At 44.2% G+C, this 27,038-nt stretch overlaps 1 non-coding gene across 1 annotated transcript; it reads right to left on the reverse strand.

The window, feature by feature from the left end:
* Positions 1-19,748: 19,748 nt before the first annotated feature.
* On the reverse strand, positions 19,749-19,822 carry Trnan-guu. The gene has a single exon. It is a non-coding gene; the product is annotated as a tRNA-Asn (tRNA).
* Between the last annotated feature and the right edge of the window lie 7,216 nt (positions 19,823-27,038).

Genomic DNA, 27,038 nt, shown 5'->3' on the forward strand with positions numbered 1-27,038 from the left:
TGCTGCAGTCGGGGTTTGGCGGCTTTTTTTTTTTTTTTTTTTCGTGATAGAATAACATTTTGTTTGTCGTAATCCATGTGTGGTTGTGTCGACATTTGTAAATATGCGTGGTAATATTCTAGTTTTCGCTGGAAGGTGAATAACATGTTTGTGTGATTATACAATGTGCGTTGTTTGCTTATGCGTTTGTTCATATTAATGTTATTTTACTTCCTTTATTGCGTTTATACTAGAATCTTAAGTGTATAAATGTAATAGTAATATTGTATACAAAATAAGTTACATTTTGTTCTAAAACGGCTAATGCCCATAGGCAGGAGGAAATTAGTTGACTGCAAATAGTATGCAGTACCCCTGCCACACGGGAAAGTTAATATATTTTCATTAAACGATATGGGGCTTAATCAGCTCGCGGTCTTGAGTGACTATACGAGCGTCGCGAGCTGATTTGTCTACCCCCTAATGTCATTCGATCGAAATTACATTGTTTTTGCCATGTGGCCACCGAATGATGCAAGAATTCAGTGACTGCACGCGATAACATCGCCTACATGATCGTAAGTGGCTCCTGTCTTGCCGTGTCCGCGTTGACTTCATATACCTGATTTTCAACTGTGATAGGTTTCCTCTGTCCAATCACTGCGTGTCTTCCCATTTTGTCCGAGTATTCCTGCACGACATATGCCCTCCTACAGCAATAATTGCGTAACTCAATGTTTTCTCTTATACGCCTACCTCGTGCCATTTCACACAGATTATTCAGCGGTGTAATATTTTGACCATTTATAAAACGTTTTCTAGACCCGTTGCTATCCGCTGCTTTCATTTGAGCTAATAAGACAGGCGTATATGACTAAGAGCGCGTTACGACGGTCGATCCACGCGCGTTGTCTTTGCTTCGACGCGCGACCCCGACAGCCTTCCTTTGCGACGTCACGAGAAGAGAGCTGCGGCCTTGTCTTCTAGGAGGTGTTAAGCCTCTCTTCCACGCGCCCAAAATGCCGATAGAGAAAACGAGTGGAAAGGAGATGATTACAGACTAAATCGCGTTTTGCGCCGTCACTATTGCTCTAAAAAAAAATGTCCCGTAAAATTCATTTTTTTGACGCGCGTGTTCCTACCAAAATTTAATATATACGTATATATATATATATATATATATATATACACACACATTATACAAAAAAAATTGGTACAGTGATTTACGATCTAAACTATAAGTGTCAAGAGTATCTAAAGGAATATTTATTGAATAATTTGGGTAGATTATAATGAAGAGACTGCAAGCCGTATTTTGTGCGATAACTGGACACCCTCCGTCCACACACACACACACACACACATATATATATATATATATATATATGGGCTTTTTACGGCTCTCTTATACCCCGACGTCGTGCGTAGGAGACGCGGAGGTCGCAGATACCGGGTTCTTGTTCGCCGGCCCCTGAGACGCGCGCGTTCTGCGCTACTAAGACTGCTGTCTGCGTGAGTTGGTAAATCATGTTGATTAACGCAGAGCGCACCACAAGAGAAACACTCACAAACACTGACACACACAACCGATACAATCACTCTGCGCCGACTCACAACTCATGGTTTGAATTGACTCCTTCTATGCACAAAGAACACCCTCCTCTTTGTCCATATCCTAAGAACAAGATCAAATTCAAGTACAAAACTAAAATAATAAGAAATAAAAAGCAAAATAAATTTAAGAAAAATTATAATTTGAAAAATAATAAAGAATTCTCACTGCTGGTGTCTAAATCAAATACACAAGTTCCCTACTTAAGAGAGTTAAAGATGGCCTGCTTACACACTTTTCAAATGTCATATCAGATCAAACCAAATCAAGTCATTTATTTGCATCTTCAAGTACAGATGCCGGGTACACGCCCAACAAAGGCAATCTGTGTTGGCTTGACAATGTCCGGGCCGGAGGGCTTGGCAGATGGTGACAGAGATGCAGTTAAAGCCAATCGGGGTGATATGCAAAAAACGCGTTAACTAAACGGTTAACACAACTTAATACATATTGTACAAAAAAGTAGGTACAGTGATTTACGATCTAAACTATAAATGTCAAGATTATCTAAAGAATATATATTGAGTAATTTGGGTAGATTATAATGAAGGGACTGCAAGCCGTATTTTGTACGATAACTGGACACCCTCCATTCCTCCGAGCAGCGGGTGTGGATGGTGGCAGTCTTGTACACGTTACTAAAAACATGTAATCGATTACAATTACTGTTACTCTTGGCTAAAAAGTATTCGATTAGATTACTTGATTACTCGACGGCAAAAGTAATAGGACACTACTTAAAGAAGTAATCGTTACTTTTCCTATTACTTTATTGTGTGAAGACACATCTTTATCGCTCATAACAATGAACCACATCCAACCTATATTACGCTTATGGTCAAGAGGTCCAACGAGTCAAAAGGTCCAACGAGTCAAGAGGTCCAACAGTCACAGTGACAGCCGAGTCAAGAGGTCCAACGAGTCAAAAGGTCCAATTCGAGTCAAGAGGTCCAACGCGTCAAGAGGTCCAACGAGTCAAAAGGTCCAATTTGTGTCAAAAGGTCCATCGAGTCAAGAGGTCCAACGCGTCAAAAGGTCCAACGCGTCAAGAGGTCCATCGAGCCTTATTTTTATCTTCCCTGTTTATAATGATATTGCTATTAATGGGGGGACTGCTTGTGACGGTTACTGACCGTTTGACCTATTTGAATTATTTTGGAGAATACAAGCACAACATAGCCATTTGAGACAACTAGACAGATACTATTTGCCACATTTTATATGTATTTCAGTGTTAATAAATGGGTAGTGCCTGGCGACATATTTTGGACTTGTAGAACTTAATATCTGTGTTTCAGTCTCTCTGTTCTATGACTTATTTATGCCATTTCTACGGAAGTGTCTCTCAAATTCCAGAGATATAAAGTACAAATGTACCTCAGCATTTCGCGTTTAGCCTTCCATTTCATGTATCTCAGTATTTGTAATCGCAAATACTTCCTTGGGTAACTTTGTCCAGTCCCGGGTTCTCGTATATTCTATTAAAAATATGATGCACTTCTATTTTATGCTTTAGTTTTTATTCACTGAGTTCACCCACCGATTCACTAAAGTGGTAAATAACACAACATGGGAAGAAGCTCAAATATCACTGGAGAGCGTCTTTAAACGAGCCCAAATTATGCCACTTGGCGTCCAATAGTGTGTTGCAAATGAATGCGAGCATTGTCTCCTTGAAACGTTATGACCGGTGCAAGCTATAGCGGGTTAATTTGGTCCGTTGGCTTACTTAAAAGCAGAGAGCATCCACAAATACTTATGCTAGCGATATATGTAACTCCTTTACTGCTCTTTATTTTTAAAAATGCTGTGAAATAAACCATGAAACTGAACGTTTCATGATTAAGCATTCTTGACACGAATTACCTAACACTTATTTGTCGATATCATTTACTTTTAGTTGAAATTACGCGATGTTTTAGTCGGTTGGAATTGTAAGATGGTGGGTTACTTGCTCAATCATTTTTAGAAAATTGGGTCATAGAGATTGAAGTCGATTGAAGAACTGTTCGTATCGGAAAGCAGGTCGATCTATGAAGCCGACAGATCTTTACTCTCTCCAGTGCTAGGCCATGGCGAATGAAAAATTTACTAACTTTACATGCCATGCTGCGCCAGGGAAAACTCTCCCTTCAAGGTCTTCGAAGACCAAGCGCTTCAAAATATCAAGGAAGCTATTTTGACGAGACGTGAACAAATTTAAAGAATTATCACAACTGTTGAAAATGATGTCACAGAAATAAAAAAATGAAAAGAACTATGTTCAGTTATCCTGACGTCAAACGCCGTAATAGTGCTTTAGTGTGATGGTAGACGTCGAAATAGCAAATAACTATGGGCATGTCTTTTGTATGTGACGAAAGATGTCATTTCGAACCCGGATGTCGAAGTAGTCTCTTCCTAAAAAAAAAAAAAAAAGGCATCTCAAATTGTGAAATGTTAAGACCTTTCCGGTTACGCGTTTGATATTCGCGGGGGAGAGCAACACGGGAGATGCAGATTTACGACTTTGTGGTCAGGGGTAGAAGAGAGAAGGCACACAGGTCCCCAACAAACGAATGTTGCTATAAGCTTCACAATTTATAACATCAATGATTTCCGGTATTTACAAATCCAGTGCCCAGCATGCGAACCCCACAGCCCAGCGCGAGCGTATCTGTTGCTTCAGAAACCAAGCAAATCACAGGTCATACGCACGAACACTGATTACATCACCGGCCAGAAACGATTTATCAAAGCCGTGTTCATGAGATCCTCCCTGCCGTGTGGAAGTCTTCACAGCTCAACTTTTTGCTCTCTTTTCGACATTTTTTTCTCTGCCTTTATTATTAGCATCTCTGTTGACTATTTTTTTAATGCGTGAGCATTACCTGGCTCAGTCAGCGAAAAAGCCTTCGGCAAAATCCGTCGTCAAAATCCGTGACTTGTCCAACACAATCCAACATAATAATAAAAGAAAACCCTCTGGTTACGGGATATCTTTGGTCACGTGATCTCTTCGGTCACGTGATCTATCTGGTTATTTGACCAACCCCCCCCCCCCCCCAAAAAAAAAAAAGGTCTGTAATAACGTGACAAAAAAAAAAAAAAGACAACCTCGGGTCACGTAACCTCCCTGGTTACGTGAGCACAAAACCATTCCTTGCCTGGTTTCGAACCTAGGCCCTCTTGATCGCGCAAAGAGCGCGCTATCCGTTCCGGAAACACAACTCGGGAAAAGTTAGTGCTCGCGCATTCTCACCTATTAAGAGAAAGCTTAGGTGCCTTCATAGTTTTTTCCTTTTTTGCCTGTACTTATATCACACCCCTTGCCTGTACATATTTCACACCAAGAGATGCAACGAGTCAAGCTATCCAACATTGGGCCTCTTGACGCGTTGGACCTCTTGACACATCGAGGCACGAGTCAAGAGATCCAATATGGGTCAAGAGGTCCAACGCGTCAAGAGGTCCAACGAGTCAAGAGATCCACGGCGAGTCAAGAGGTCCAACGCGTCAGGAGGTCCAACGCGTCAAGAGGTCCAATATTGGACCTCTTGACTCGTTGGACCTTTTGACGCGTTGGACCTCTTGACTCGGAATCCCTATATTACACATTTGCGCAAGTATTGAAGAAGAAAAAGATTCCGAGTCAAGAGGTCCAACGCGTCAAAAGGTCCAACGAGTCAAGAGGTCCAATATTGGACCTCTTGACGCGTTGGACCTCTTGACTCGCCGTGGATCTCTTGACTCGTTGGACCTCTCGACGCGTTGGACCTCTTGACCCATATTGGATCTGATCTGATTCCGAGTCAAGAGGTCCAACGCGTCAAGAGGTCCAACGAGTCAAGAGGTCCAATATTGGACCTCTTGACGCGTTGGACCTCTTGACTCGCCGTGGATCTCTTGACTCGTTGGACCTCTTGACTCGTTGGACCTCTTGACCCATATTTTTTTATTTTTTTTATTTTATTTATTTATTTATACTACCGGCCGCCGTGGGGCGGCCAAGGTAGGAGGGATACATGGATCAAGTTTTACGAAAAAAGCAAGCACAAAGTGTGGCAGCGCTCTTGACTCGTGCCTCGATGTGTCAAGAGGTCCAACGCGTCAAGAGGTCCAATATTGGATAGCTTTGCTCGTCGCATCTCTTGGTGTGAAATATGTACAGGCAAGGGGTGTGAAATAAATACAGGCAAAAAATGAGAAAACAAATTATCAGGTCACCTAAGCTTTCTCTTACGATGTGAGAATGCGTGAGCACTAGCTTTTCCCGAGTTGTGCTGCCGCAACGGATAGCGAGCTAGTTGCGCGATCAAGAGGGCCTAGGTTCGAAAGCAGGCAAGGAATGGTTTCGTACTCACGTAACCAGGGAAATCACGTGACCAGAGTTTTTTTTTTTTTGTCCAAAGTGACCACAGACCTTTCTTTCTTTTTTGTTTGGTCACATGATCAGATAGGTCACGTGACCAGAGAAATCACGTGGCCAGGGAGATCACGTGATCAAAGATATCACGCAACCTGAGTTTTTTAATTATTATTATTATGTTGGGGGGGGGCATTGTGTAGGACAAGTCACGGATTTTGACGACGGATTTTGCCGACGGCTTTTTCGCTGACTGAGCCAGGTAATGCTCACGCATTAAAAAAGCAGACAACAGAGAGGCTGATAATAAAGCCGCAGAACAAAAATATCGGAAAAAGAGCGAAAAGTTGATCTGTGAAGACTTCCACATGGCAGGGGGGATCTCACGAAAACGGCTTTGATGAATCGTTTCTGGCCGGTGATGGAATCAGTGCTGGTGCGTACAACCCGTGATTTGCTTAGTTTCTAAAGCGACAAATACGCGCCCGCTGGGCTGTGGGAATCGCATGCTGGGCACTAGATTTGTAAACACCAGAAATCATTGTTGTTATTAGCTGTCAAGATTATAGCAACATTCGTTTGTCGGGGACCTGTGTGACTTCGCTCTCCTACCCCTGACCACAAATTCGTAAATCTGCATCTCCCGTGTTGCTCTCCCCCTCGAATATCGAACACGCAACCGGAAAGGTCCTAACATTTCACAATTCGAGAAGCCTTTTTTTTTTTTTTTTTTTTTCAAGAAGTGACTTTTTTGACATCTGGGTTCGAAGTAATTGTAAAACCATTTTGAACACATGTTCCGTCACCTACGAAAGTTATGTCCATTGTTATTTGCTATTTCGACATCGACCATCACATTAAAGCACTATTGCGGCGTTTGACGTCAGGATAAATGAACGTAGTTTTTTTTTTCTTCTTAATTTCTGTGTCATCATTTTTAAAAGTTGTAGTAATTGATATAATTTGTTCACGTCCCGTCAAAATAGCTTCATTGATATTTTGAAGTCCTTGGTCTTCGAGGAGCTTGAAGACACAGTTTGACCTGCCGCAGATGGCGTGTAAAGTTACTAATTTTTTTCCCTTCGCCGTGGTCTATTTTAACTATAGCACTGGACACACTAGATCTATCGGCTCCAAAGATCTACGTGCTTTCTGACACGAACAATTCTTCAATCGACTTCAGTCTTTATAATCCAATTTTCTAAAATGTATTGAGCAACTAATCCACCATCTTACAATTCTAACCGACAAACACATCGCGTAATTTCAACTAAAAATAAATGATATTGACAGACAAGTGTTCCATAATTCGTGTCAAGAATGCTTAATCATGAAACGTTCAGTTTCATGATTTATTTCAGAGCATTCTCAAAATAAAGAGCAGTAAATGAGTTATATATAGCTAGCATAAATATTTGTGGCTGCTCCGTGCTTTTGAGTAAGTCAACGGCCCAAATTAACTCGCTATAGCTTGCACCAATCACAGCGTTTCAAGAAGACAATGCTCGCATTCATTTGCAACACTCTATTGGACCCCAAGTGGCATAATCTGGGCTCGTTTAAAGACGCCCTCCAATGATATTCGAGCTTCTTTCTATGTTGTGATATTTACTTCTTTAGTGATTCGGTGAACTCAGTGAATAAAAACGAAAGCATAAAATAGTAGTGCATCTTATTTTTAATAGAACATACGAGAACCCGGGACTGGACAAAGTTACCCAAGGAAGTATTAGCGATTACAAATACTGAGATACATGAAAGGGAAGGCTAAACGCGAGATGGGCTGAGGTACATTTGTAGTTTATATCTCGGGAATTTAAGAGACACTTCCGTAGAAATGACATAACTGAGTCCTAGAACAGAGAGACTGGAACACAGATATTAAGTTCTAAAAGTACGAAATATGTCACCAGGCACTATCCATTATTTAACACTCAAATACCTATACCTTGTAGCAAATAGTATCTGTCTACTTGTCTCCAATGGCCATGTAGTACTTGTATTGTCCAAAACAATTCAAATAGTTCAAAATGCCAGAAACCGTCACAAGCAGTCATTAATGCAATATCATTATACGCAGAGAAGATAAAAATAAGGCTCGATGGACTTCTTGATGCGTTGGACCTCTTGACTCGATGGACTTCTTGACGCGTTGGACCTCTTGACACAAATTGGACCTTTTGACTCCTTGGACCTCTTGACGTGTTGGACCTCTTGACTCGAATTGGACCTTTTAACTCGTTGGACCTCTTGACTCGGCTGTCACGTGGCTATTGGACCTCTTGACTCGTTGGACCTTTTGACTCGTTGGACCTCTTGACCATAAGCGGGGGGGAGAAGGAGGGGGTTCTAGATCTTGTTAAGCTTGAGCTTGAGCAAGGGTTGTCGCTCAAAGTTTGCGTCGCTCATTTTATTATTCACATGTGGATGAGCTCGCATGTTATACAAAAGAGCAGCAGCTCCAGGATTTGAAACGGATAATGTGCAGTATCCATTAGCGGAAAAGATCGCCCCGACCACTTCTCAACTCGAAACATTGCTTGTCACAAAGACCACGTAGGGGAAATGGGGAAATATTTCAACTGCCTTTGTTATATTTTGCATCCGCTTTAGGCATTCTTCGGTTCCGGTTCTCCTACGGGCTGCGAGTATGTACCCTAAGCAGGATTTTTTTACTTTTTTTATTTCTGTTTGTGTGTGCGTGAGGGGGGCTAGTTTGAACGAAGGACTCACAAAGCTGCATTCTGCTTCCTCAAACATTGCCCTGAATGACTTTTGTCACGCACTCTGGCTTTCCTGGGGCTTCCCACTGCCAGTCCCAGATCGAAAAAAGAAAAAAACGGACATTCCACAGAAACTGTACATAGAAAGAGATTGACCTCGTTCCCTACAGCTCCGCAAAAATCTTTCTTTTTTCCGTCCGACAAAACAAAAAACAAATTTTATTTTTGTCATTTCATAAAAAAAGGTGTGTGCCGTGGGGGAGGGGGGGGGGGGGGGTGCCGTGGCCAAATTGTAATGGTTACAAGTGATTTTATTACTTCAAGAAGTAGTCAGATTACTTCTGTGATTACTGCCTAATAAAAGTAATCAACTGATTACAAAATTACTCCGAAAAGTAATCGATTACAAGTAATTTCATTACTTGTAATGCGTACGGTACAAGTCTGGATGGTGGTGACATTTCTGGTTAAATTTCTTTCGATACTTACTGCCTTGATAATCTCCCTGGTGAGCTGATTGTGGCCCCTTCCCAGCACAGTGCAGTTGCTCAAAAGCGCCGAATACCCACAGTCCCTACAGTGTAGACCAAAATGTACAGAGTTGGCGTTGATGACGTTGTCGGCATGCTCACGAAGGGGACATTTAGGTCCACAGTGTACGTTCTGTGGGTGTTCGGCGCTTTTGAGCAACTGCACTGTGCTGGGAAGGAGTCACAATCAGCTAACCAGGGAAATTATCGAGGCAGCAAGTATCGAAGGACACTTCGACAAATGTGTCAGCAGGCCTATTTTAACTCTCTGACTAAGGGAGCTGGAGTATTTGACCATAGGCACCAGCAGTAAGAATCCTTTATTATTCTTTATCTTTAATATCATTTTTTTTAAATTTTATTGTTTTTTTTTAATTGCATTTGATGTGGTCATCTCGTTCTTAGAACATAGAAAAAAAGGAGGTTGTTCTCTGTGCACAGAAGACAATACAAACCATGAGTCAGCGCCGAGTGAGTGAATATTTATTTAGTGTGTCTGTGTTTGTGAGTGTTTCTCTTGCGGTGCGGCTGTATGTTATTCTTCGCTACGCTGCATCCACTGCGCCCAATGTCGGAGTGTGACAGAACCTTTAGCATCTTTCCACAGGATCTAACAGAGCTTTAAAAAACAAAAAAAAAAAAAAAAAACGCAGCGCGACGCACAACGGAAAAATGGCCTGAAAGAATATTCGCTGTTGCTCGCCAGGGGCGCTGCTCAGAACTTGAGAGCTACAGAGCTGCAGGTTTGTAGTGTACGATATAATTTGATTTGGTGGTGAACAATTCAGCTCCGCTCATTAGCGTTCATGCTTTGCGAGGCCTCAGGTGTAGTTGAATCGGGACGCTTCATTTTGTTCGGGTAAACCAATTTTGACGTACCCTTGCTAAAACGACAAGAGCACCTTAATCGGCGTGATGACTCTCCTTTTCACCGCTTGAGGTCCTACAAATGAAAGGTATAACAGCTACAACGCCGCGAAGGGACGCGAGGAATCCAGTTCCAGTGGACAACGCTCGTATGATCTGGAACGGTGGTACCGCACTCGGACCGGTCTCAATCCGGAGTGAAGTGAAGTGCTCCCAGCAAGGAAATAACAACCACCGCTGCGTCAGACACCCTAACTTCTGACAAATCGAACGGACCGGCGTAGAGCGGGATATGTGCCGAAGAGAGCGGACGGGAGAAGAGAGACAGGCCAGAAGAGCTGCCGGCAAATATTGGCAGTGCTCTCTCGCCGCCGTTAGGGCCGTGTGTGCGAAGCGATGAGATGTCTCGCGAGACCCCGTTTTATCGATATGAAGAAAGGTTGTAGTGTTTATATGTCGTTTTTATTAGCCGTCACGCTTCAAGTCAACCGCTCTCGGAAGGCGGAATGCTTAGGTTACACTGACGGGGAGGAAAACGACGGCGAGCTGGAGCAGGAATGGAGGATGGAAGGGGGCGGTCTCTCTTTTCTGAAGACACCGCTTTTGAGACGCTCGTTTTCTTTAGTGTATTGGTATGTTGGTTGAAACTGAGATTTCTCCCGTGTGTACGATGTACTCGCTCACATAGTGTGCGATGTGTTGACATGTGTTCACATGCTCTACTAGGCGCGCTCATTCCCACAGTGTATACGGTTCTCGAAATGTTTTGGCTCATCAGTGAAGATCACGTGACGTCCGGTCACGTGAAATCAGTTGACATCACGTGGCCTAAACAACACTTCAGTTTCACCGCTGGATTTAACGGGAAATGCGTGGACGGACGGATGGGCAACGTTGTGGAATTGAGGGTTCCGTTAAAAAGCAGTTCGTGCTTCATAGAAATTACTATTCTCTTCAATTAGTAACGGTGGTTTTTACAAACGGCTTCGCTCGGAAAAATTTAAAAATAAACTCTTAATTTCTTTGAGATAGAGAATACAATATATTAGACACAACTAGTGTTGATTTGAAACTGATTTTATTTGTGATCATATTGCTGATCGGTTAGGAGATTTCCTGTCAATCTGGAAAAAGTTCGCATATTAGCTAATTAAAGACAAGTAACATATGTAAACGTATTGTCGATTTACTTTTGATATATGATATTTATTTCATATTTTGATATTTATGGTGCGACCCTGTGCATGTAATCGTCGAAGCCGGGAAAAGGGGTATTTGTGAGTCCTGGCTGCAAGCGTCGGCTCCATGGGGTTACGCTAGAATCAAACCATGATTACGATCTTAAGAGCCACTCGCTTATCTTGTAAGGAAGTATGGACTTACGGGGAAGAGCTATGTGCATACAATACGTCGAATTGAACAAGGGAGAATAGAGGGTAAAGTCAGTGAGGGAATTTCTAAGATAATCCGGTGATTCCTCCTTCGAGTTGAAAAGGAACACTGGTTGAAAACTGAATGCTAGGGTAGCGCTTCCCGAACTGGTGGACGCGACCCCAAAGGGTGTCACGAGAGGTGCTTAGGGGGGTTGCGAAGTAGCTGTGGAAATATAAAAAAAAATAACAAACTTGGCATATATCGCAGCTCGACATCCAACTCGAACGGAAACTTTCCGTGCCCGAGCCCTGCCCTCGTTTTGAGACACTGCGCTCGAACAGACATGCTCAGTTAACTGATTAGTGCAATAATTTCTTTCTGGCATGCGTTTTTTCTTTTTTTTTTTTTTTTTTTTTTTGCGATGGACTCTTGCTTAGCTAATTTATTTTAAGTTTAGTATCTGAAAATTATTATTTCGGCGTCGGTTTAGTGTCTTGCACGACGTGCATTAAAATTCAAACGCTAGTTGCGCGTGCGGGAAAAAGCGGGGGGGGGGGGGGGGGGGGAGAGAGAAAGAGCGGGTGGCGATATTTTTGAATTATTTATGAGCCGCACGGTGGCAGCAGTGTATGGGAAAAACTGCGCCAGTGAATAAACAGCGGTCTTGTAAAAATATAGCTTGAGAATTTCTATTCTCAAAAGGACTTTATACTAACTTCTCCTAAGAATACAGAGAAGGCCGATAACATATCTCACTTGTGTGCAGCGCCTTACACAAATTGCTAAGTTTGCTTTAATTACGTCTTATTTGGGAACAATATCGGCCCAAGCGCATATGCCTTTCTGCGTAGATCAGTTACTCAAGCAATTCCGCTTTTTGGCTTTATCATATGACGAAGCCCAAAACTGTGATGATCACGGCGACGGTCGTCTCAATCGCGCCGCTGGGGGGGCTCACTCCAGTGCGAGCTGGAGCGGCCAGTTCGAGTAAAAGACCGAGGCTGAAACGTACCGCTCTTGGCATTGCTCGTCATTTAGTCCGTAATAATCTCAGTTTTTCCAGGAAGTTTTTCTGTGGTCATGAACGAGTAAGTCAATATTTCAGGTTCCTTTTTACGGAAACCTGTTGAAATAAAAGAACACCTAAACATGTAATTAGCGAGTGCAGATATCTGGTACTTTGCTACTGTTTGACATATGTGACACTCATGTTTAGCACTAAGCACTATTTTAATCTAGAGTCGAAGCTTGACGCCGGGTCTATGAAGGGTGTGCCAATTTATTGTGATTTTCACCAGAAATATATTTTGTGGATCTTTAAGTTATAACGTGTTTCTCTATAGTGTCGGTAATCTGCACGTAGTATGTTTTGATCTACCGAAATATTCATGTTTTCGTCTTTTCCTCAACAGCACACCTCATGTGAGTTGTTTTGTTTGTCAGTGTCTTGATTATAACAATCGAACTGCACAACTAAGAATAGTAAATTTCGAAGTCCGTAATGAGTGACTCTTTTTTTGCGCACCTTGAGACGAACGGCTCCTCTCCAATGTTGTGTTCAACAGTAGACACACGGAACGACGAGGAAGAGGCGAGCTCGAGCTGACCGACGCGAGCCAGCGAGCCAGCCGAACACTGCCGTCAACCGATACCGGAATCACCCTGATTGTAAATGGTTGTTCTATGTATACTAAAGGTTTATTCGTAACGACTAAGATTGCTTCATTGCTTTAGAATTGCAACAAAGTGGCAACGAGGAGTCAACCTAGACCTGATCTACCGGGGCAAGGATCGACCGAACCAGGTACTGTGCAGCATGGACGACCTATCGCGTTCTATTGAACCTTATGAGGAAGGAATAAGCTGGGACGAGTACGAGGAACGCCTTTAAGAGTTTTGATCACTGCCATCGGACAGAAAACTTACTCCAGACTTCGGGCTCTGTCGTCTCTCGAGCATCCAAGCAAGAGGACTTATGAAGAGCTCGTACAACTCTTAAGTCGATTCTACTCGCCTAAGTGGTTAGTGATAGCCGAGCGCTTCAAATTTGGAAAGCGGGATCCAAGATCAGGTGAACCCTCAACCACGTATTTGGCAGAACTAAGACGGCTGGCGGAGACTTGTCAATTTGGAGACAAACTCGAGGAGCAACTGCGTGACCGATTTGTTTGTGGTCTCAATCACACGATGGCCCAGAAGCAGTGCCTAACAATTGAAAATCTGACTCGGACCCGAGCTGTAGAATTGGTAGCGGGATTGGAAGCGGCTGGGGATCAAATGAAAATTTTCAAGGATGCACTGGCCACCGCTGAAGACGAAGTGAAACAACTACTAAGCACAAGCGCTGCCAGCTGGCGTTGTCTCAAAAGCAACCACACTCCTCAAGATTGCCGCTACAAAGGCTACGACTGTGACGCATGGGGACAAAAGGGTCACCTGCGGAAAGCCTGCAAAAACAGCAGCGTGTAACAAAGAAGAGGGAAAACGTCAAATCAGCATGGAAAAGGCAAACGCAAGGGACCAGCCAAGAAAGGAAAGGGAGCGGTGCAACAGCTGAAAGCGGAAGAGAGAGCGGAAGAATAATTAGTCCTGCGGACTAACGCGGATACGCTGACTGTACCACCCCTCAAGAAAAGCGTGTTTATTAATGAAGTGACTCTGGAGATGGAGGTGGACACCGGAGCTACGGTGACAGTGCTCCCAAAGCGGCTGCAAGGAAAACTGAAGATTCGCACGATGGAGCCTTTCAGGACCAAGCTTCGCACTTGCTCAGGACAAAGCTTGAACGTCTCTGGTACTGCGGATGTCCAGGTCACAAGCAACCAGAAGACCTGGACGCTGCCACTAGTCGTGGTGAATGCCGAGGTACCACCACTGTTGGGAAGAAATTGGATACAAGTCCTGGACGAGACAAGGATGCCAGCACTCCAGGTGAATACTGTGAAAGATGCACATGGTTTAGAAGGCATCCTGGCCGAGTGTCACAAATTTTTCAAAGAGGAACTAGCGTGCTTCAAATGAGTTGAAGTCAATCTGCAGCTGAATCCAGACGCCCAACCAAAGTTCATGAAAAGCCGGGAAGTTCCCTATGGACTCCAGCATCGGATCGAAGCACAGTTAGATGACATGGTAAAAAGAGACGTCATCGAGACAATAAACTACAGTAAATGGGCACCGCCTACAGTCAACATTCTAAAAGGAGAAAAAGAGGTCCGGATCTGTGGCGACTACAAGCTCATGGTAAATCCACAACTTGAAGTGGACCAGTAAACTCTGCCAACAGCCAATGATTCTTCACTTCTTTGAATGGTGGACAGAAGTTCACTAAGTTGGATTTAAGACACGCCTACGAGCAACTGGTGTTGAAGGAGAAGTCTCGCCAGTATGTCATCATACACACGCATAAGGGACTCTACAGATACAAGCGTCTACCTTATGGGATCGCCTCCGCCCCTGCTATCTTCCAGAAACAAATGGAGATACTATTGGGAGGGATTCCAGGTGTCTGCGTGTTCCTGGACGACGTTTTGGTAACCGCAGAGGGCAATATAACGCACTTAGAGAGACTGCACGAAGTACTAACGCGAGTGAAAAATCGTGGACTTCGGCTAGCGGAAAAGAAGTGCCTGTTCATGAAAGACAAGGTGGACTACCTAGGACATACAGTAGCGGTTCTGGAAGAAGCACAATGAGGAAAAATGTCCAGGCTGTACAGGAAGCACCGGTTCCCAAGAATTTGAGCGAGCTACGATCGTTCCTGGGACCTGTAAACTATTACGGACGTTTCGTGCCCAAGTTGTCTACGATTCTAAAGCCGCTCACGCTTCTGCTGCATGAAGACGTGCCGTGGAACTGGTCACCAGAGTGCGACGGGAGATTCCAGGAACTCAAGGGAATTTCGAACAGAGACCCAGTGTTGGCTCACTATGATCCAGAGCTACCATTGATTTTGTCTTGCGGCGCTTCCCCAGTTGGAGTTGGAGCCGTGTTAGCGCACGTGCACCCGGACAAGACAGAGCGTCCTATTGCTTCTGCTCGAGCAAGTGTCCTTGCTCGAGCAGAGGAAAATTATGCTCAACTAGAGAAAGAAGCTCTAACGATCGTCTTTGGAGTGAAGAGATTCCATGACTACATATATGGACGTAACTTCATCTTGGTAACCGACAACAAGTCGTTGGCAACCATCCTTAGACCCAGGAAAGGCATTCCCACAATAGCAGCTGCAAGATTGCAACGTTGGGCAATGCTTCTGTCAGCATATCAATATACAATGGTCTGCAAGAAATCAGAAGACAATCTCAACGCAGATGCCCTATCTCGCCTGCCAATTGATGGACAAGGAGAAAAGGTGAATGACTATGCCACCAGTTTCTACTTGGGAGAGCTAGACCTGTGTCCAGTAGACACGAAGACTCTGCAGGAGGCAGGATCGAAAGACCAACTGTACAGCAAGGCACTGAAATTCACTCAGACCGGATGGCCTGAGAACGTAAGTCCAGATATTTAAGCATACTTCAAAAGGAAGTTGGAAATTACAGTGGAGGAATAATGCTTATTTTGGGGCCGAAGAGTCGTTATTCAAGAAGCATGCCGAGGATGAGTACTGCTCGAGCTTCATGCGATACATGACGGCATTGTGCGCATGAAGACTCTGGCAAGACTGCATGCTTGGTGGCCCAACATAGACAATGACATTGTCAGAACAGTCAAAGAGTGTTCTCTGTGTCAGAAATTTTGGAACCAACCAATTCGAGAATATTTACACTGGCCGACACCCGAACAACCCAGGGAAAGACTGCATATTGATTTTGCTGGCCCGTTCCTAGGGGAAAAGTTTCTAGTTGTCACCAACGCCTTTTCTAAGTGGCTAGAATTGGAAATAATGTCGAGCACGATTGCGGAGAAAGTTGTGGAGGCGCTGCGGAAGTTGTTCGCACTGCATGGACTACCCCGAACTATTGTCTCGGACAATGGACCACCCTTCCATTTTGAAGTTTTCGAAGAATTTTTAAGGGAAAATGGAATCCAACACAAGTTTTGCGCTCCGTTTCATCCTGCAACGAATGGTGCAGCCGAACGAGCAGTACAAGTGCTCAAGCAAGGACTGCGGAAACAGACCGAAGGGTCATTACAAACGAAGCTTTCCCTAGTTCTGATGGCTTATCGTTGCACACCACACACATCACTGGTTTCGCACCATCAGAATTGTGTGTTCAAGTGAAGACTTAGAATAAGACTGGATCTCCTTCACCCAGAGGAGTTATCGGAGTTTCAAGCTCAGGAAGAACCAAAAAAGAAGTTTGAAGAAGGAGACAGGGTTTCGGTACGAGACTACCGAGATGCAAAGAGAAGTTGGATTCCAGGCACAATTCTGAAGTGTCTTGGGAGAGCACACTATAAGGTCAAGGTGCCGAACGGAGTTTGGAAACGACACCTCAACCAACTTCTTCGCCGACCAAGCCAAGTTGCAGGCACCGGGGAATCTGAGTCAGATTGTCTGTTCCTTCCCGAACAGGAGGAAAGTAAATCAGCGGAACGTGGGAAAACAGATTTAAAAGCAACTGTCTCTTCTCCGGGTGCCCGAAAAACGTCTGAAAGCGCGGAAGGCCGATACCCCTCGAGAGCACGCAAGCCTGTGTCTCGGTACGGACTGTGATTAGTCTGAGGGAGTGTTGTGTCCAAGAGTAGACACACGGAACGACGAGGAAGAAGCGAGCTCGACTGACCGACGCAAGCCAGCGAGCCAGCCGAACGCTGCCGTCTGCCGATACCGGAATCACCCTGATTGTAAATAGTTGTTCTATGTATACTAAAGGTTTATTCGTAACGACTACGATTACTTCATGGCCTTAGAAATACAACATTCAAAAGGTCGTGTTTCGCCCCAAATTTTCTCTACCAGTTATATTCAACAAGTCGAAGGTTCGTTATTTGTTCTTACTTGATTCGAAACTTGATGGCGGCTCCTAGAATTATTGGGTGGAAAAATGACGACCCTAAAGGCACTGGTGTTTTTTTCCCCAACAACTGGAACCATATCCTCACTAAAGCTTTTCTAAAATCGTTTTTCAAAATTTCGCAAATTGTTGCGTGCAATACTTTATACATACCTCGTTTGCCACGAAGTAGGAAGCCATTCTAATATAGCTCGGTTGGCTCAATGTAACTGCTGTTTCTACACGTCTAAGAACACTCTTCGAAACGATATAACCAATGTCTTATATGATCTGCAATGAGTACCTCAACTTGTTGATCTATGGATATGCATCAGTATGTGCACTATGCCTCGTTGATGTTCGTGGGTATCCTTTTTTATTTATTTATTTTTTATTTCTAATGCTAAATACCCGTCACAAGAAAATTTCGTCTTTTGTTGCCCTAGTCTTTGAGAGAGAGCATTCGAAAACTTTAAAACTAGGTCCAGATCGCATGTCTCATATTGGCACGATGTCCTATAACTCATAGACGCGTACTTCTTTTCTTCGCGATGCGAAAAATGTATGTTTGTTTTTCTCGAACATTGCACAAGAGAAGCTACAACTCACCGTCAAATAATTTGTGACAGCCTCGTGGGCAATGTTTGGGCAGGACGAAGGTTTCCCATGAGCAGGGTGTCATATCCTTTTAACACATATTGACGTTTTGAGTAAGCATGCTCTTTCTGTTTTCGGTTTTCCGCCTCCTGAGTGATGAGTGATGCACCCGTTACTGTAGGCTGAACCAATCACCGCGCTGTCGTTGTTCAGCGCGGCTAAGTGTACGCCAGCTGCCGAGGTCTCTTCAGTTAGCTGGTCCGTCTACCGTCTCCCATTTGTCGGCCTCGCCATTCCGATAGACTTAAAACACATAAGCGTACAAAAAAAAAAGAAAAAAGGATATGTACGCCAACACTAGCCGCTTGAGAACAACGTTTCTTTTCCCTGAATATTGTTACTTAAATTTGGGACTTTTACAGTGCTGTTTGCTACGCCGTTAGTGTCTTCTTCGGCAACACTGATTTCAGGTAATGAGAGGACGTAGATTGAGAACAGAACCAATCCACAAAGCCTTTATGCGAAAAAAAAATGCGATTAGGACGCAAACAATAAATATCACATTTTTGACTGAAATTAAGTGGCACGTAAATCGTCTTTATGGAAAGCATACTTTTTCCTCATGAAGGCCGTTTCAAAGCTATACTGGTTTTCGCTTGTTTTGTCTTCTGTTTCACTTAAAAATAAAAAAAATAAAAAATTGGCACGTTAAGATAGGTGTAAAATGCGAAAAACATCCGCCGAATGTATGTAAAATAATAAAAAAAAAACAGATATGAATTTGCCTGGAAGGAAACCTAACGGAACTGTTGCAGCACACATGGATGTCTAACGATCATGGAAATATAGTGTCCTAATAAACGAAAGCAGGTACTTATTGAAAAACAGTCTTGGTTAAGCTACTTTCAAAAAAATTAATTCGTTACAGTTACATTACTTTCAGAAAAAAAGTTGCGAAGTTACAGTTACCGCAACAAAAAAGTAACTCATTACCAGTTACAGTTACTTGTAAAAATAACGACGATATTTTTCAGTCACTTTTCTATAACTCAAAAAAATTTGCAAAAACTAGAAAGCGCCTGTCACAAAGTTTTATTGCATAACATTAAAAAGTACGCTTTTTACTTCATATTGTGACTTAGCAGAAGTTGCTTCTCGAAATTAGTGTTTGAAAATTTCCACGCCAGAGTAGTGGCGCAAATAAAAATACGAAACATGCGCAGTGCGGAGTGCTGGCGCTAATCAAAATACGAAACATGCGCAGTGACCTCCGCGTTTATTGTTGTTTCACGGTTGATTCACCCGATCAAAAAGCGTTTTCACAGAAAAAAGAAAAACCACAACATAGATAGTGCTCCAAGACCCTAAGATGTAAGTGTTCAGTCACAAAGTACAAGCGCAAGCGTAAAGATAACTAGCTTTTTTTTTTTTCATGAAAACTACACGTGGCTATATTCGAGTCGTGACTCGTGAGAAAGAACGTATTCACAAGTTTGTGCAAGGCCAACTTGACACTCAAAATGTCGGAATAGACGATTCGAAAAGTGCAAGGAATATCTAAATTGCACTCGTTCAGTGAAATATTATTCATAAAACACTGGAAACTTACAAAAAAAGTTACGTAGTTTCTTTCATCATTACCTCAAAAAAGTAATAGAACTGCCGTTACAAGTTACATTTTAAAAAGTAACTCGTTACAGTTACCAAAACAGTAACCCAAGACCGTTGAAAAGTCGCCTTTTCTTTTCATATATCAGGGGACACAAGCTTTGTCGGCAAAAGCACCGCCACCGGGTGGACTCGAACCACCAACCTTTCGGTTAACAGCCGAACGCGCTAACCGATTGCGCCACGGAGGCGGACAGTACGCTCGCAAGGAATTGTGTCCTGAAATGCAAGCAATACAGGAAGTGATGAGTCGCTTTAACTTTGCAGTCCTTGCTTAGGGTCCAATTTGTGGTTTTGTATAGAATTTCACCGCAATAAAAGACCACATTTGGCGGAACTTCTTAAATATTAGGGAATTTTCGTGCTGTATTGCAGGTTGCGTATTTTCAACAAAGATACGTAAAAAGCGAAAGATTTAGGCGAATAGATATATGTGAGACAATTTTTTTACAACAAATGGTCTTGTACATCTTGGCATGTGAGATACCTTAAGCTGCCAGTTGAGGTATGAACGAACTAAATATAATGTAGTATAAAATCTTCACGGCGCATTCACTCGGAAATCAACGTATACAATACGGTAAATGATCTATCAGGATCAATATTGTGTTCATAGTTGCACAACTAGCCTGATACTGATGGTTTGCCCTTGTTCGAACTACACAGAGTTTAGGTTGCTGTTTGCGATCGAATAAATTAATATATCTATAAAGCAATATCATTATGAAAATCCGAGCTACTTTTAAAAATCCCTTCGCTGATAATTCACCTCGATTTTGGGGACCGTAACTCAACGGGTAGCCTCGTTGTCGTCCACTTCAGAATTTTCTATTGAATGTATCCTTATTTTAACCTGCATTGCCACCAGATTTCTACGGTAATCATAACAAATATTCAAATTACTTGCAATCGATTACTTTTCGGTGTAATTTTGTAATCCTAAATTAAAACATTTACTCTGGATTAGCACGAAAAAATGAAAAGAAAAAAAAGGAGACGTTTACAACCTCTAGACTGCATTATGAACCAACTAGGCCAACAACAAGTTTTCATTAATTTACAACTCTCTGTTATGCCAAATAAGAGCGCCGCTCTTGAGCAGGAAGAGGGGAGGGTTCGGAGAGGAGGTATGTCCCTCCTTCTCTCCCTCGCTCCCTCCTCGTGACGTCACTCGTGTCCTTCGCGAGTGACCTTCGTGACGTCACACGTGACGTAACTCGTGACCGTCGTGACGTCACTCGTGATCGTCGTGACGTCACATCTGACGTCACGTGTGACGTCATTTTGGAAAATGTCGTGTGTGTGGGAAATTATGGGACGTTACTGGTAACCCTCGTGACGTCGCTCATGACCCGCGCGCTGCATTTGGGGGCGTTTCCGGTAATCACGTCACTCGCGGCCGTCGTGACGTCACGTGACGTCGATATGGAAACGTCCCATATTGTAACGTGCAGTTACGCCGACGCGGATGGCGACGGCGACGCCACTCAAGCCGGAGACGGGCGCCTAAGAGCTACAGCGCTCTAAAAGGTTTAGACGTTTCGCCACCTATACCAGGTGGCATCTTCAGTACATACTGAAACAACTGAGGCAAGCGGTCAACCATGCCACTGCTTATCACAAACGTCCACGTAAATATTGGGCAGGGGGCCGCGGTTAGTGTTACACATGAATGAGTCACGACGAATGAATCATGACTGAAGCAGATTCCTTGGGCCCCACTGCTACTCTCGTCCCAGCTCGTCACTGCTTAGGAACCAGCGACCCTAATTCAAGCGCCGACGAGGGCACCCCTAGCGGCAAACGGGTCCGTTTCATCGGGAAGCTTCTGCCAGTCGCTGCGTTGATTGTGCGTTGTAGCGGGATAGCACTGTACTTTGTCATATTGCTATTCCGCACCAAAAAAGTCACAACGATTGCTGCGTGGTCGGCTGGAGCACTACGTAGAAGAACACGCACGGCACAAAGCTTTACGGCTTCCCTTCGAAGCCGTACGAGGCGGAGCGCTGCGCGACCAGGCTGCGACTTCTGCGTCGATGCAAGTAAGTGGCGTTTCTCACCTTGCAGTTCGCGTTTTACCTTTCTCGAATGTCGATGGAACAACATAAAAACCTACAGCAAGCTTTAGTTTAATTTTTTACAGCAGAGCTGTTAAGGGCTACTTTCCCCAGGATCGTGTCCCCCACAAAGAAATGTCGACACAAACCTCTGGTGGTCGCCGTCGCTCACAGATGGCGGTAGCTGTCCAGGGTGTTGTGTTTGCCGGTTGTCCGCTTGCTGCCCTCGCTCAGAGATCGCGGCAACGTTGCTTCAGAGGAAGAAGAGCGAGAACGGACTGAGCGGCGAAGTGCGCAGCAGCGCGAATGGTTTCGAACAATCGCGAGGCTACTATCGCCTAAAGCAGGGGTCGACAACCTTATTCAGCGGCGGGCCGAGTCGCCACGAAACTGACAAGGAGGGTGCCGACGACGAGTCGCGAAGGTAGGAAGAGGGGGGGGGGGGGGCAGTTGTAAAAGAGGCAAAAAGGAAGTGAAGATGTTCTCTTCCCAAGTAATGGGCACCGGCCAATCCCCATTTGAGGTCAAAACCAGCGTTGGTGGTAATCCTTTACGAGTAACTGAGTTACTGGTAACGCTTTACTGTTCTGGGTAACGTAGTAACGGACTCGTTACTTTTTCGAAACAGTAACCGGAAACGTACTTAAGTTACTTATTCAAAGTAACGGGTAACGTAGTTACATTGCTTTTTTGTTTCAAATACTCAACAGAAATTAGACTTCAGTTTGTTCTGTGTTTTTAGGTCCCATGCCATGTGATTATATAGTTCTTTTGCGCTCTTTTTGCGAGTTTTTACGCTCATGCGAAATCTGAGCCTAATTATTTCGTATTTTATACTATTTCACCTAAATAGCTGAAATAGTATAAAATACGAAATAATTAGGCTCAGATTTCGCATGAGCGTAAAGTTTCTTGAATTATGACGCTTATGCATTCATATACCGTCAAAACAGTAAATCGTGTTCATTCATTACGAAAACTAACCTAACAGTAAAGTGCTTTACTTTATATCAGTAACAAGAATGTTAACGACTTCCTTTCATATTGAGGTAACTAACGTAGGTCGTTATCGCGTCCCTTTTATATGCAAATGCAAGTAAAGAGTAACGTACTTCGTTACTTTTTCGATGACACCTACAGAGCTGGTCACAACTGCAGTTTTATTCTTGAGTTTGTGTGAGGATGAGACAGTGAGAGAAGAGGGGAAGGGGGAGAAGGGTACTTTTTGATGTCGTGTCGGGGGCCTCATGAAACTGTCTGGCGGGCCGCATGCGGCCCGCGTGCCGTGGCTGCCGACCTCTGGCCTAAAGTTACACTGCGTCGAGCGCTTCAGATTCCCTTGCGAAAGAAGAGCAGGTCGCTCGCCTGGATAGCCACCGCCGAGAAATGAAGCTAATAGCTCCCCTGCTCTTTCTTCTTCACCAAAGTGGAAAGCCGTAAAGATCTTTTTTGCGTTGTTTGTGCGCGCCTCAAAATTTCACAAGCAAATATTTCCCTCTATCTTCCATCCTCTACAAAAGCAGAACTAAAAGCGCTAAAAGTGCCCTCCCCCCCCCCCTCCCTGTTCCTCAACCTTCCCTACCTTTTTCCCCTCTTCCGCATTAATAGCTGACCTCATTTGTTGTTTTTCGTCCCTTCGTCGTTGCGACACCCAAGGCATGTGTTTTTCGTGCAGCTAGCTGTAATGTGGACGGTGTCATACGCAGTTGCTAATTAGCTCCCGCGTGACGTCACTTCCTCTACTTCCGCCCGCCGGCCGCCATCGCCAGGTACTGAGAAGCAGACGCGGACGCTGCCGCCGCGGCATGTGCGCCGCTCAATCGCTACTTCGCTACGGAATTTGTATAGCCCGTACAGCGCGATGGCGAAAGCCATTCGCCATGAGTTCTGCCCTTTCTATATCGAAGAGCTTGTGGGCCCCACACGGGCTCGATATGAGTCTAAAGTGAAGATTTGCGACGGCGTCGATACGTACATACATGTTATCGCGTCGGCGCGGACACCGCATGTGGACGTGCAGCCAGTCATTACGCATGTGGGCGTAATTAACTGCCTGGTATCGTCGACGGACTACGTGTCGCGGCAACAGATGAAGGCCTTCAAGGCCCTAATTGCCCACAATTATTTTACGACTAAATGGGTGAGGAGCCTGACAGCGATGCGTCTCCCATCGAAGCGTATCGTCGTGCTGAGCGAGGCGAGTTGACAGGCAATAAAACGAGCGTCTACAGCCGAACTTTTGCCTGCAAATGATGAGATGTGCCCGTACTTGCCCATTAAAATTCGTAGCATCTCAGCTAGGTAAACTCGGCGCCGCCACCGTATAACCATCGACACAGGTGTGCTACCAACACTGCACAATTACGGAAACGCTGCGAGAAAGGTAAAAGCACATCCCTGCAGCGTGACGCTACCAGACACCAAACACTGCCCGCTGCCGCTATCGAAATGCGCATAAGGTGCGAACAGAAGCATCCAGCAGTCCACGTACGGTTCAGTAACGTATTTTCTACCGCTAATGACGCGAACACCGCAGACGCGGACACTTCCGATGTAGGCGAGCAAGACAGAGGCTTCGGCGACTCCCGGACAGCAGCTTTATACGCTCCTATTTCAGCGTTATCACCTTTGGCAAGAGGTGCAGATTTGGCTGTTACTCTGCTGTGTAGACGACTTACTTCTGCTTCGGCAGCCGAACACCGCGCACATCGGCATGACTAACCCACTGCAACTGCGACCGCACACCAAAAAAAGAAAGGTGGAATTCGTGCGCCGCTATCGCCATATCGCCGCAGCAGCTGCCAACGTTGCTGGCACCGATCCCGAAACCGAAACTATGTCAGTACCTGGCAATGGCGCTGACATATCTTATAAGCCCCGGCTGTGACGTTCGTGAAAACTATGTATGTGTTTTTCTCGTTTATATAGAGCGCAAATAAACGCCGCATGAATAACCTTTTAGCGTGGGATGAGTACATATTTTTATACCCTTTTTAGCCTGCTTTATTGCAGCAGGGACGAAGTCAGAACCGCATAGACAAGGGTCGAAATGGGGCAGCTATCTTGGGCAGCTACGCGATCACGCAGAATGTGCAAACGATAGTCTGCTCTGCAACCGGCGGAGCGGAGAAAACGCCCACTCCGGTGACTACGCTCAAACATCCATAGAACATCGTTCAATCAGTATGTGTCCGCGGAACAGAGAGCAGTGAGTATGTCAAACAACTGATCTGATTCTAGTGAGTCATCGCATCGAACCCAAAGACAACGCCGGGCTTCGAGCAAATTAATTCCAAATATCTAGTCAAATGGCGCATTTATAAATGGCTCTGAAGTGAGGAAACGTGAACGAAATGCTTATTTTATACGCTTTACCGCATTTACTCATTACCGACAGCGTTTTATTTCCCACGACCTCGGCGGGAACCTGCGGTGCTTTACGCAGGCTAAGCTTTCGCGTTTGCAACAGTCCAGTACGCAACAGTGTCTACAGTTTCGACGTTTGCTCTTCCGCGGTATCGGATAGTAATGTTAAGAATAAAAGACCTAAAACGCACCGATCAGCAACTTCAAAATGATCCGCGAACAGCCCCATGAGCAAGCAGTTTGGCGAAATAGCTTTCCCAGTGTTGAAAATATTCTGAGCTAGATGGCGCGTCGTGTCACACCAAACTTGGTTGCCCTGAGGCTGTACGGCGAGCAAGTGTTCCAAAATGCGACTTTGGCGCATCGGAATACAAAAAGGGGCCCGCCAATGAAAGACACACGGAAAACATGCAGGGGGGCGTAATCACGAGGCGGCAAAGCTCGCGTCACCATTGGTTGATGTCGGGAGGAAACCAATGCACATGGGCGCCTTTGGAGGGGGGGGGGGGGGGGGGGGTTAACAAACGCACGAGTTGCGCAAGGAACAGACGAACTTGCACACCGTACTGTCCAGGTCAAACCTGTGCCACCGTCGCCCAGCAGTGGTTCATAAGTTCGACCGCTAGACGACGGGGCACAAGCTTGACCTGGAGAATGCAGCGACGCTGAGACGTGAACAGGTGTGGGGCCCAAGAGAGCTGCTTGAGTAATGGTTCATTCGTCGTAACTCATCTGTGTGCAACACTAACCGTGCACTCCCGCCGGACATTTACGGAGACGTTTGTCTAAACCTTTTTTGGGAAAATGTTTTCTTTGTAAAGCCAGAGCAAACGTTTTTTAATCATGAAGCCACCTGGCATTTGCAATATTTTTAAATTTTGAAAATCACATTAATTAAGAGATAAGCACAAAAAATATTGGATTACTTTTGGAAGTAATAAGATTACTTGTTATTGCTACTAATTTTCTCTCTCATTTTTAAAGGCGCCTAATGGTTCCTCAAGTTTCCAGCCAAGGAATACGGGAACCAAGTCTACGACAAGATGATTGGTTGCAAGAATTAAATTGAGAAGATGGTAGTTTGTAATAAAGTGATTATTATCGAACAAAGCACAGTAAAAAATGACTGTTTCGGAAACGACACAAAAATCTGTCGCTTTAAAAATCTTAAGTAATCTGAACTGTCGGTCACTTCTTCAAGAAACGCTCAGTTATCTTTAAATCTAAAGTAATCTATTAATCTCCTTGAACATCCTTTTAAGCCAGAGTAATTGTCCTCGTAATCGACTTTCTTTTTGGAGTAACGTACCAAACTGATTGCAGCACTGTGTGTTATGTTCCTTTTTTCTAGTATGCCACATTGCTACTTTATTGCAGCGTACATGGCGCCACACGATTATAAGTGTTCAGCCGTATTAATTCATTCTTCTATGTATCCTTTCAACTTTATAGTCATGTATCAAATACTAGGGTTCTGGAATTCCCCATACCGCGAACTGGGATTTGTTGCGCTGTCTGTGGCTCGACAGTAAACGAGCTTTTTTGAAGCCACAACATATTCTAACTTAAAATCCCTCTTGTTGAGTAATATGGGCTGCGTAAATGCATCTCACATAAAATACCTTTTGACCGAGTTTTACATAGTTGCCTCAAATAAAAGTTTTTAATCTGATTCTTTTTCCTCCACAGAATATGGCTGTAGGACAATTCGTCGAAGGACAAGTCGTAGCAGGGCAACTCGTAGCAGAGCAACTCGTCGCATAGGGCAATTAGTCATAGGGCAATTCGTAATAGGGAAATTCGTCCAGATGACGATTCGTTACCCTAATAAAAGCTTCTTACGTGTTCAATTTTCAGTTTGTTGAGTATATTCCTTCAAAATTAATTATCATGAAGGAAGGTTCTCCCTCATTTGCTACTCTGCTTTGTAGCACAGTGTTTAAGATTTGGCTTAAATGCTCTACTTTCGTAGTAGACGGTGTCT

This window comes from Ixodes scapularis, unplaced genomic scaffold, assembly GCF_016920785.2.
Source record: "Ixodes scapularis isolate PalLabHiFi unplaced genomic scaffold, ASM1692078v2 PGA_scaffold2__306_contigs__length_199485367, whole genome shotgun sequence".
Classification (NCBI taxonomy): domain Eukaryota; kingdom Metazoa; phylum Arthropoda; class Arachnida; order Ixodida; family Ixodidae; genus Ixodes; species Ixodes scapularis.